This window comes from Symsagittifera roscoffensis, chromosome 5 (genome assembly GCF_963678635.1).
Source record: "Symsagittifera roscoffensis chromosome 5, txSymRosc1.1, whole genome shotgun sequence".
Lineage (NCBI taxonomy): Eukaryota > Metazoa > Xenacoelomorpha > Acoela > Convolutidae > Symsagittifera > Symsagittifera roscoffensis.
The window spans coordinates 66,641,419-66,654,726 of NC_087066.1; positions in this window are offsets into that span (position 1 = coordinate 66,641,419).

The window sequence follows — 13,308 nt, forward strand, 5'->3', positions numbered from 1 at the left end:
GTCCGCGACCAACTCCATGCCACTCTTATCCGACATGCTCAATCTTCCGTACAATTGCGCCAGTTGTCGATGCTGCTCGCTCAGCGTAATCAGGCAGTGTCCCAAGTTGCAAACATGTCCTTCCATCCCACTATGTTGAGCCAAGCAGGTGCCTTGCTTCAACCAATTGCTCGATGGACTTTCCTCGGATAGCTCCGTGGATGGGTTGCTCTTCCGCTTCGTCATCCTCATGGCCAGCAGATGGTGTATCATGGCCAGATCATGTAGACTCGCGTCATCATCCAGGTCTAACGTGATATCCGCCGTCATTTCCCAGATTAAACCGGCGTTAGGATGGGGACACCAAGAAGGCTTCATGAGTTCCCACATGGTTACTAGACTGGTTTTCAAGGGACCGTCCCAAGAACCACAATCAAAACTCACTTGCCCCTTCAGCTCGGGAACTGAGGGTTCGACCACTCGTTCTTCTAAGATAATCCCCAGCTTGGGTTGTTCCACCATCAGCATTCCAGTTTCTTTAATCCGTTCGACACAGAAATTGAGCACTATGACTTGCTCATAGTCGAAGTACGCTTCCCTGGCTTCTTCATTCACGAAGGGATTATACGCCATCCCAGTTATGCCAGACACATATTGGAACGACTTCAGTTTCCCTAGTGTTGCAAAGTCTTTTGTCCCCTGACTGCTTCAATCAACTCCCGGCTCACTTTCAATTTTTTGTTGGAATATCTTCTCACTTCTTCCAACTTGCGATAGCTTTCCATGTCATTCGACTCCCTATTTGGTACAATCAACGGCATATCCTGATATAGCTCCAGGAGTGCCCTCAGGAAGTTTCTTTCGCAATCAACTCCCTTTTGCCGAATGATCTTTATGCATTCTCCCAAAACAGGAGTGGGGATACGATCCACCACGAACCCTACAAAGCAAAGGGCATCCTTACGCTTAGCCCAGGCTATCGCAGAATCGTCTTTTGAAATCATCGCTCGCAGGGCTTCCATCAACTCCAGCTCCTGTTCCTTTGATTTCAAATCATTACTGGCTTCATATTCCGCCTTTTTGATGCCCATCAAGCACCAAGCCAACCGTACTTGCAGGTCAGTTCTTGTGCACGGATGAGCCAGATACGCTGCCACCGTCGCAGGTGCATGCATCGTCTCGTCGAAGTATCTTTGGAGGGCCGCCCTCCAAGAGATTTCCAGCTGTTTTTCCAGCCCGATTTCGTTCGCTTCCGAGGTCATTACCGTGCCGTATTCTTTCCGATTTAAGTTAGAATTCTCCGTTAGCCCTTTCAGATATTCCTGCATGGCTCGCTTCTCGCTCCAAGCCATCAGGTGCCCTCTCGTGGAGTTCCTCGCCTTCAACATCTCCACATAACCCCCTGCTGGATCTCCCATGTGGACCGATTCCGGCACAGTGACTCGACTCTACTCGACCACGTCGAGTTGTCCCTCCAGTCTCATCTTGGCCATGTTGGTTCGCGAGGGCCTGTAATCTTCAAGTCCTCCAGATCCACACTTACTGATGATCTCCATCTCTAGCTTAGTGTCTGCGAGGGTTCGTGCCGTCTTCTTTGATTTCGTGGCTGTCGTGGTCAGACCTGCCAAGAGCATAGGGGGTATCAGGTTCTCTTTTTCTCCCCCGGTCAGCGTCGCACCATCTCCTTGCCCAATCTCGTCTGAACGACCTGCGCTCGTCAAAGAGGCCACCACTGCGCTGGCTTTTCACTTCACCACTCTCTGGTTCACGGCTCGACTTCCTGTCTTCCCTTTCAGCCCCTTTCTGGCTCGTCTAACGGGTAATTTCTTTGTGACCTTCTGATCATCGGCACTGTCCTCTGTAACTGACTCGGTCAGAACATCAGACTCCATGGAGTTCATTATTTTCTCCAGGACCTCACGCATGATGGGTTGGTTCAATCCCACCTTCATTATGGACTCCGTCCCATATCGTCGTATCACGTCCCATGACCTTTCCATGAAGTTCACTCGGCTCCATGTTGCCCCTGTCTTGCTTTCTAGTTCACTTTGGTATCTTTCCCTTTCCTCTTCCGGTAGCGTACTCAGGAAGGATACCCTCATTGACTCTTCAATTTTTCTCCTCCTCGGTGACTCATGGAGCAATCTTTGTGGATCCCTACTTCGACACTCTCTCGCCTGACTTATTGGGTCCATCGGGGATAAGTCGGCCGACGCCTCCTTTGTAGGGGACATGAAAGACGATGGCGTCATCAGCAATAGACTCCCATCGACTTCCCCATCGTCGTCTTCACTGAACCGGTATTCTAGCAAGTCTCTCTCCAACGCTCCTAGATCCGTCTCACCCGGTTTTTCCGTCTTTCCCCCGATGTCGTCATTGTCCTGATCCATCAATTCATCGTCATTTGCATCAGGTTTCGGCTTAGGTCCTGAAGGGCATTGACGTGTGTCTATGCCCGAGTCCGGCCGCGCCGGTACGGTCATGTCTCCTGCGTGATAAAACAATTCATCGTTCACCAGGAATTCTACGGACTCCTCGCCATGTGGTGCCAGGTCCTCTATCGTTATGTATGAGCCTCCTCTGTACTCCTTTGCCACTTCCAGCATCACTTCTTTCACTTCTCCTGACCACTTCAGTCTTGATAAGTCATCTGTGGGAGTATACACCTCGTTCCACTTTTCAGCCGAGACCTCTGGTCTCCTGGAAGGTAGTGCCTTGATCTTTTTCCTACTCCAAGCATCAGGAAATGTGAAGTCAAACGTGTGCGCGGCTGCGACGTTCCAACTGATGAAGTGCGGCTCCTTCCCTTCACTCCACTTCAGCATTCTCTTCTCTGCATCACGAGCTGCTCCGATGCGAGGGGCAATGACGGGAGATGTGACTCCCAACAACATCCTCCTTATCGGTGGGTATCGAGGGCATTGGTCCGGCAGCGGCCTGGACCCGGAAAGCCTTGCTTGCTGGTTCTCTTTCGCGTGTGCGTAGGCTTCTGGCAAGAGTGGGACTCTCATTGCCGCTCCTGAATCCTATACTACTGGTCTCAGATTCCAAAGCTTCGGGTTAAACTGGATGTGGGAAAGGTCTTCGCGGCCCATTCGGCACTTGAAGTTGTTGTTGAAATCCATCATTACCCAACCTGGCTCCGCAATTCTTCCGAACAGCCTATCGTCGCTGGCCAGCCCTCTCAGCTCCCTCTGCTCTAACCAATTCAGCACGGAACAATTCACGACTGAGACCAAGTTGACATACAACACAGAATTCCTGTATGCCTTGACTTGCACGTCCGGGAACACGAAAGACATCACCGGTCCATACACCACCGTGACGAATTTCCGCAGTCCGTGAATCAGAGCCAACGGATCGATCCGTATCATGACAGCCAAATCTGTCAGCAAGGGCATGCCACAATACTGCTTACATTCACCCGCATCCGTCGCCACCTTATCTTCTCCCGTGACACTTCTGTTCTGCTGCAAGAGATATTGGAGCAGGAGAGTCCTCCAGTCTTTCACCTTCCTGAGCGAGGCAGTTTCCAACTGCGCGTTGAACTCACGACTTGTTCCCTGGAGTTGTTCGGGGTAACGCAACAGCACAAGCAAATCACCCAGCCGACCGTAGGTCATGGCAATCAGAGTCAGGAGTCCATCCAATCTCAAATCTGCCAACGCTTGGGTGAAGAGGTTTGCCGGCCCCTTCACGAAATTCTCATGACCAAATGTCACGTACAGGGCTAATATTAGGCCAATCGACAGCTTCCTGATATCCTTGACGAAGCTCGCGATCAGGTTCCGAGATGCCCTCGGATAGCACGTCGCCAGGAAGGATGGCGTCCATCCCACTCCCATTCCACCCAAGATGGCATCTGATCGTTCATATTGCGCCCTCGTGGCCAGTACGTCAGCTTGAAACTTGTCCAACGACATCGCGTTTACATCCTGCATCAATTTCAACATCATACCCCCAGCTAACTCCCGGGCATCAAACAAGTTCTTCAGATACCCGTGTATCTCTTTGATCACTGCCGGCGCATGCTCGAACGCGTCCTCTCCCAAGGTGCACAGTCTTGGTGACAAGCACAACCATAAGTTGTTGTGCGGCTTCGTGCGCAAAGCGATTGCCATGAGATCCTCTTCCGCTGACGTCATGTTTTTCCTGACTGTCCTTCCCTGCTCATTCTCTGCATGATCCATCTGTCTGAACCAGAGATCATCAGCCACCTGTTGTACTAACAGATAATCGTCATCTACTCCTGGTCTTAACTTCAGCAATCTGGCAAAGTTGGACAGCTCCAACCCCAGAACCTCATCTAGCACCAGCCGACCAATGCAGCGTACCCTGGTGACAACACAAAGACCACCTTCACTACATTTTGGGTGAAACGTTGTTTTGCTGCTGTTTCTACCTCAGCCATCGCCGAGAGCAATGTCATTATCGCCTCCCCTATGACCTCGTTGCTCGGGATCGACCCATCCGTCAGACGTGTCAACAAGCCCCTGCTTTGCAGATGATCATTTGAGCCTGCAACCACTATCACCTGCGGCTCCATGCTGACCACCCTTCGCACACTTATCATCATGCCTATTGCCTGTCCCCAGTCCAATTTAGGCGCCTTCAAGAAAATCACGTCGGGCCAAAAGAGAGAACGGGGCGTATAGAGATAATCGGAACTGGCCACAATCAGATACTTGGCAGCTTTCATATCTAAGGGATCATAAGCGGCAAACAGGCCGTCGCCTAATGGGGCCTTCAGTTTCCCATATCTCTTGTCATCTCCACCCACCGTGGTCGTTCGGGGGTAATCCCTCGAATATTCGCCAGGCGTCTGACCGGGTGGTTTAGCAAACTGCCTGTACATCTTGTGATGCTTGTTATTAGGCTTGTTATCTGCCTGAAACTGTCCTTGCGAGCAGGTGGCGTCAGTTCCCGGGCTCTCTGTCGGACGTCCGTAAGAAACCGGGTATTCAAAGGTCCAAAGGTATTGTCCTGAGGCAACCCATTCAAGTCTGCGTGCCGGAGCGTAGTCGTGGAGCTGAACTGCTCCTGCTCTGCTAGCAGCCAATCCACGCCCGGTATCCGATATAGTCGCGACACTGTGGGACTTTCTCCGCCGATCATTATCATTGCGTCCTCCCGACAAGTCAAGGCATTTTGTTCAACTTCGTTGACATGTCCGTCTTGTACTGTCCCCAATGACTAGGGTTTGAGCGGTTCCAAAGCAGCACGCTGCCTGGTTCAACTCCCTCCGCTGGCACGGCGCTCGTAGACGGTCCTGCTACTGAAGCAGGGTTCGCCGTAGCGGGCGGGTCGTTCCTCCTAGACACGGTCTGAGAGTTATTCCTGTTCTGATCAACTGATCTCCCGAGTCGGCTTTCAAGCGGTTGTGTTCTGGGAGGAGGAGCAGTCCCTAGCCTCTCTCTTACGTTTGAGCTCGGAGCGATGGGTGCAGCTGTAGCCGTCTCCATTGCCAAGGGCCCTAGGCGGTTGAGGAGGGATTCGGGCACGCTTGCCCTTATTCTGTTTCCTCCGGTCGAGCTGGTCCAAGCCAGAGAACTGGTCGCCCTCGACTCCTGCTCCACTTCCCTCAACTGCGTCTGAAATACGTCATTGATCCAGTGTCTCCCTTGTTGGGTGTTGAAATGTATTCCATCTCTGGTAAGCGCGATGTGATCAATCATGCGCAGCATGTTCTCGAGATCCAGAAGTCGCAGCTCGCCAGGGTTGTTTCTCACCAGACTGTGGATCATTTCGTTCCACCGTGTCACGTTACCATTCATAAAATCTGCCACTGTGGTGCCCACCATCGGGTTCTGTGGTATCGTGCACAGCACCACAAGCCTGGGCCTATACTTCTCCTTTAGTTAGTTCAGGAGGCATACCAATAGAGGCTCCCACTTGCTCTCCGGAGTCACTGGGGCTCTCGAGATGTCGTTGGTTCCCAGCCTTATTACCAGCGTATCCAGGTGATCTTCGCTCTGGAATTCCATCCTCTTGATGACCTGAACCACTGAGGCTCCTCCAAAGGACAGAGTGGTAGTCTGACCATAGACGAAAATCTCATTCAGATCCCTCACCAAACTGTCTCCTATGATCAAGTGGCGACTCCCTGGGCAAATTACCTGGTCGCTCGTAGCGGGGTTCCAGCTCATGTCATTCAGGCAGGCTCGAGGATGCTCCGCGGCCACTGGCGTGAACTGGTGACGTGCCATCAGATTCTTCCTAATGTCTACCACGCGGGACTTTTGAAAGGTTCCACCATGCGCAGTCCCCGAGGACGCTACCGTGCGGGGTGCTCGCTCCGAACTATTGGATGAATGATCACCACGTTGGGAAGGAACGATCCTACCCAATGTCCTCCCAGTGGTTCTGTTAACCTCATCCATTGTTGCTCTGGCCAATTGATTGAATGATTCTTGGAACTGAGGAGCGAGATAGGTGTCAGAAGGGTGTGGTATCGTGTTCCTCTGACTGGGAGCAGACTGTTGTGTCTGCTGAGGAGCCTCGGGCCCTCTCGATGTACACAGCTCCTGTACTCTTGTCTTGGGGCGTGTGTCGCTGGATGCCTCCGCGGATTTCATTGTCGCCAGAACTTCCTGTGACACTTGGCTCACCTTTGCCATATACAGCTCCTTCAGGTGCTTTATTTCATCCTCCTTGTAGGCCACCTGCAGATCTTCGTACTTCTTTTTCCATTCGTTTCTTTCTCGAGCTATCGCCCTATACTCCTGGAGCTTGGCACACAGCTCGCTCTGATCTCTCTCTTTCTTCTCCAACGTCTCAATCGTCTCCGACGTCTGGATTTCTATTTCGCTCACCCTCACTATCTTTGGAGGAGGAGCAGCTGTTGGAGAGTCGACCGAATGTGACGGGCCTGGCCCATTACGTTGTCTTTTCGCTCCGATGAGCGGCTGCGCAGGTTGGACCGGCAAGGGCATCTCACCTAGCTGGTGGTCCCTCTGTTCACCTAGTCCTGGCTCACGAGCCAGGTCGTGGCCAGACATTTCTCCCCGCCGCCATCTCATCAGTCGGTTTCGACCTCTCTCGGCGGTCCCGGACTCACCGAAGGCCAACATCAACACGACTTCTGTAGGGCGATTCCCTCGACCCTCTCGTCCTAACGCATTGAGGAGCGCGACCACAAACATCGCCAGCCCCGGGTCTTCTCGTGTAAAGTCACAATCGATCAGCCGCTGATAGATCTCGTCTAGAGTCGCTCCTAGACTCGCTGAGAGGAATTCCATTAGTTCATTCGTGTCACCCATTTCTTATCGTGTTGATTCTTGTTGTCGTGTAGTTTCTTCCTGGTTCGTTTGATTCAATGAATTCAAAAATCAATTTCTGATCAATCAAAATCTAAAAAACAAGTCGCGACTTAAAACCATCATTTTTGCATAAAACATCATTCAACTCTTTAAAACTCTTCATTGAAATTCTCTTTTCAGTTCTGATTTAAAAAATTTAGCACCAAGGTGGATCGTCCACCTGTATCTTTATCAGGGTAGCACAAATGAGCGCTGTCACCTTGATTACCTGGAGTATTCTACGTCTTTTATGACACAAAACATAAAACATATCAAAACAATAACATAACTTTTCATAACACATAAACATCACACATCTACACTATCACATAAAAACATAATCCCTAATATTGTACCTAAAACCTAATCCTAATCTAAAACTTGACACTAATTCTTATCAAGTGCCCTTAATAAAAACCACTTATTGCCAAACCACTTATCGCCAAAACCACTTTACGACTTTTGGAATGCTAATCCTAATCTAAAACTTCACACTAATTAGTATCAAGTGAGCTTAATAAAAACCACTTATCGCTAAATGCAATTCCTATATGCTCAGATAGTTTTTTTTAGATAAGTAAGCCTCTATGTCAGTTTCTGAAAATATCACATGTACAAGTGCGTACAACTCTCTCGGATGTAGCTTTCCCCTATTAGGATCATATACTGGTAACCAGAGAGAGGTCACTCCACTCTCAACCAAAAAATCCCTAAGTCGAGTCAAGGCCAATACCAAGCTCTCTGGATCTACGTGTTGCCTATCAGTGGCCTTGGTAACCAGGAAACACAAATATTTCCCTGGTATCTGTGATGCAACAGGGGGCAGCGCTATCAGCCCTCCCACACCAGGCCTCTGGTTCCATAAAAATTCGATGTTCTTATACTCTTTTTTGAAATCAGCCGCTAGTGCTGTTTTGAAGCTTACGTCCGCGGTTATCGCTATAGCGCACGTGCGTTCCGTGAGTATGAAATCGCTGTCCGTTTTGACGATGTTGTTTGAATAATGGTTCGATAGGTCGAAATACGATTCAAAATTTCGTCCAGAAGGTGATTTTTTAGCATTCTCGCCCTCTGTCTCTAGTTCTCCGGTTTCTCTTGCCGATTTCAATTTTTTTATTATCAAATTTTTGGTGTGGGCGAGTCCTACCCCCACTCCCCGGACAAAAATATCCATCGACGTCCCCGTCGATTGCCCAAAATCTAGGAGATCGAGGTTGGATTGTGGAACACGTAGAGGACCATCTGGGGCGACCCAGTTGGACTCGGTATTGTCATGACTGACGTATTTGATGCCGTCTTTATCGACGTCCTGAATCGTCAGGATCGTCTTTTTTGGATCTGTCGGCAGATCATAGAGCCATTCGAGCACCCGCAAGTTCGTTAAATCTTGCTCATGAGTCTTTTCCGCTTCTGGTTCAAACTCCACTTCCGGTTCTGATCGATCGTCGATCCAATCCTGATCCATGTCATTCACCAAGTCGATTTCTTCTAGCACCGCCACTTCGTCCAGTCCTACCAGCGAGTCCATCATATCACTTACAACTATCCTGTCTACGACGAAATCCTCGCCGTACGGATTGTATTTCTTCTTGTTTTTTCCTCTCTTGCTCTGGCGTGTTTCCATGGTGAGAGGAAAGTCAGGCTGTATTCCTTTGTCAATTTCGATTTGTTCCGGGCAGTCCCAGTCTTCCTCGGCATAAGATAGAGTTTCATCGTCCACCTCTACTCGCTCGGTCAACTCCAGATCCAGTGGTAGGTCGCAATCGTCCACCACCTCATTCCCGTCGGTTTTTGTCGCGAGTACCCCTTTCATTCACCTCACAAGCAGGATCCACTATCAAATCGTCTCGCTCTTGCATTTCCGCTGGGATGCACCAGTCCTCTGACGAGGCATTGTGTGGTTTGATATTTTCGTAATGAGCTGCTCTTCCAGTGCTTAATCGATAAAAGCGACCTCCTTGGTGCACCTCTGTTATCTGAAATGGACCACGCCATTTCTTTAATAATTTCTTGGTTCCTTTTGGTGGAACCACTTCCTGGAACACCCAAACGTAGTCGCCAACTGAGTAGGCTTTTGCATCGGCTGTCCTTTTGTCAAACCTCCTTTTTTGTCTAATTTGCGCCTGTTGCGTGTTCCTCATGCATAAGTCATTGAGGTCCTGCTGTCTTCTAATAACATCCGGCACGTACGTTTGCGGTGCTGTTCTCTTCCCCTCATATTCAGGTTAGAAAAACGTCAACGGAAGCGCTTTTTCGTGACCCGTTAGCATCATGTGCGGACTTATTCCCGTGGTGGAAAGCTCCGTGCTGTTGTAAGCACCCATCATTTGCGGCAAGTGCTTGTCCCAGTCATCCATGTAGCGTGAGCAATAGACTCTCAGCATGGATACAAGTGTGCGATTTTGCCTCTCGACTAGGCCATTCGTTTGCGGGTGATAAGTGGTCGAGTGGGCCTGCGCTACCTGCGACCTTTTCATTGACTCCTTCGTGAGATCACCCACGAATGCTTTGCCATTGTCCGATTGGAATGTGATAGGGCAGCCATGCCTCGCTATCCACACATTTATCAATTGATCGCATGTTTCTTCCGCCGATGCTGTCATGCAGGGTGCTGCCTCCGCATACTTCGTAAAATGGTAGATCATTACCAGCACCTGATTATAGGCCGTTGCTGTCATGCAGATTTTCTGATGATCAATTTGCACCGCTTCGTTGAATCCCGACGACTCTATTGACTGTAGGGGGAACCTTAGTTTCCTGGGATACTTCGCCTGCTGACATGACAGGCACGCGGCGATCCATTTCTCACAAGCCTTCTTCAATCCCGGCCATTCGAATCGTTTCTGTATCCTGTTGTACACTTTGTCCACGCCTTGATGGCCCATCTGATCATGTGAGCGAAAAAGCAATTCGGTCTGGTACAACTGTGGTAACACTATCGAATTGTATTTATAAAGGACCTTGTCCTCCTCTTTACGTTTACAAGCTACGATTCCGTCCTTGTTCAGGTACAACAGGTCTTTTCTCTTCAGGTAGAATTGCTTCAAGATCTTGTAGCTGTCTTCTTCCAAGTCTCCTTTGTCAGGTGCTCCATTCTTGATCCATCTCTTCAGACTGCTCGTCATTCTATCATTTCGTTGAGCCCTTAGGAGATCCGACAGCCCGTACCTGGCTTTCAAATACGTCTTTACCACGTTCATTTGCCCACTCATTATTTCCGGAGCATGAGCATCGTCCATCAACTTGACACACCATATCTTTTTCAAAGTCGTCGCTTCCTGCACAGATGGTTCCAGATTGGTACGGACGACCGTACCATGTGGCAGCAATCTGGTTGGGCGTTTCGAAACTGCTATCAGCTCGAGCTCATCTGCGGCATTATCTACCACAGTGCCCTCTTCACCTGAGGTGTACCTGTCCCTGTCTGGATCCTGATGCGTTTCTCGGTCCAGTCCGCGCTGCTTTCAGTCTACCAACAATGGGTGGATTGCGATCTCCGACATATCGGAATTGGAAGTTGTTTCAAATGTGTTGTCCCAGGACTGGGGCCTCGAGTAAACACTTGAGCCGACTCATTCCCCAACATCATATTCCAAGTTGTCTGAGATGTTTCTCGACTCCCCGGACAAAACTCTGTCCATTAGTCGCTTTGAATCCGACTCCCCGGACAAAATTCTGCCCCTAGGTGGTCTCGTCAACCTCTCCCCGGACAAGTCGTCCTGCACGGGCTCAAAGGTGTCAGACTCCTCAGACAAGTCGTCCTTGACGGGCTCGAAGGTATCAGACTCCCCGGACATTGTCTCGTCCCCGGACGAACAATCTGGGCTCGGCTCGTATTCTTCCCTTGCATCCGTGAAACGCACTTTCCTCGCGAAGCTAGATCTCGACTTGATCCTGACTTCCTCAGTGGCTTGGGTCTGATTCAGTGTGCCATGTTCAGTAAACGAAAATCTCAACAAGACCTCCTTCGGCATCGAGCTCACCAGCTGGTTGACTATCGACCTGCAATCCCGTTCAACACCTCGGCTGCGAATGGACACTGGCCTCTTCTCTGTTCTCTCAGTGACAGTCAACCGCTGCATGGTCTCTATCTTTTTCAAAGGCGTCGCTTCCTGCACAGATGGTTCCAGATTGGTACGGACGACCGTACCATGTGGCAGCAATCTGGTTGGGCGTTTCGAAACTGCTATCAGCTCGAGCTCATCTGCGGCATTATCTACCACAGTGCCCTCTTCACCTGAGGTGTACCTGTCCCTGTCTGGATCCTGATGCGTTTCTCGGTCCAGTCCGCGCTGCTTTCAGTCTACCAACAATGGATGGATTGCGATCTCCGACATATCGGAATTGGAAGTTGTTTCAGATGTGTTGTCCCAGGACTGGGGCCTCGAGTAAACACTTGAGCCGACTCATTCCGCAACATCATATTCCACGTTGTCTGAGATGTTTCCCGACTCCCCGGACAAAAACTCTGTCCATTAGTCGCTTTGAATCCGACTCCCCGGACAAAATTCTGCCCCTATGTGGTCTCGTCAACCTCTTCCCGGACAAGTCGTCCTGCACGGGCTCAAAGGTGTCAGACTCCTCAGACAAGTCGTCCTTGACGGGCTCGAAGGTATCAGACTCCCCTGACATTGTCTCGTCCCCGGACGAACAATCTGGGCGGCTCGTATTCTTCCCTTGCATCCGTGAAACGCGCTTTCCTCGCGAAGCTAGATCTCGACTTGATCCTGACTTCCTCAGTGGCTTGGGTCTGATTCAGTGTGCCATTTTCAGTGAACGAAAATCTCAACAAGACCTCCTTCGGCATCGAGCTCACCAGCTGGTTGACTATCGACCTGCAATCCCGTTCAACACCTCAGCTGCGAATGGACACTGGCCTCTTCTCTGTTCTCTCAGTGACAGTCAACCGCTGCATGGTCTCCATCCACTCACGATCATGCCTATCCACTTCCCTGTACAACAAGTCACGGAGCTTCCTCATGACGTCCGGCGCCACGCTCACCGTCCTGTTCAATAGAACCATGCTGTTTATACCCAGCCTGGTAAGTTCTTGCTTCACCAAATTGGATCGGACAAATCAGCAAATCCAACGGAACGGGCTCGCCTCTGGCTAAAACCTTTATCTCCGCGGCCGTCTTCATTGGAAGGTCAGGGTGTCCGGGTATAGGATGCCCTGACTTGTCTAACCACATAGTAAGTGGCAGTTTGTCGTAGGTTTCCTTGTCCAGAAATGAAAACCCGTCTTTGGTTTCCGATTGGTTAGCCTGCTTCTCCTCGAGGCGCTCATAGAATTCTGTCTTTTTACTGAGGCTATCTGCATTCTGGTGCTTGTCACGGGTACGGTGCTCTATGATCATGTGGTATCCATCCAGGCGCACGATCCAACGACCAATATAACTTTGGTCCATCGAATAGGTTTTCAGCCAGGCAAGGGCACGATTATCCACACGTAACTTGAAGGGAGCACTCCCCAAGTAGGCCCTGTATTTTTCCACGAAAGTGATCACCGCGGTAATCTCCGCTTTTGGTGCGCCGTACTCCATCTCAGTATCACTCAGGACTTTACTCCCGTAGGCTATCGGACGAAGAACCGTTCTCCCGTTCCACTCCTGCACCTGGTGAAGTATGCCCGATATCGCAACCACTGATGCATCCGTGTCCAGCACGAACATCCCCTTCTCTGTTGGCATAGCGAGGACCGGTGCCTCGCAAAGTTCAGGTTTGATGTTCTCAAATGAAACTTGTGCTTCATCAGTCCAAGTGAACTTTTTGCCCTTGTTTCTCATCAACTGCTGCATGGGGTATATTTTGTCAGCATACCCCTTTATGAATTCTCGATAATAATTAGCAAATCCCAAAAAACTCATCAGCTGTGTATCTGTTTTAGGTGCCTTCCAGGTCAACACCGCTTCAACCGCTTCAGGATCTGGTCTCACTCCATGTTTATCCACCAGGCGGCCCAGATACTTTATGGAATCTCCGAGGATTTCACACTTAGAGGGTTTACATTTCAGACCCACCTGCTTCATGC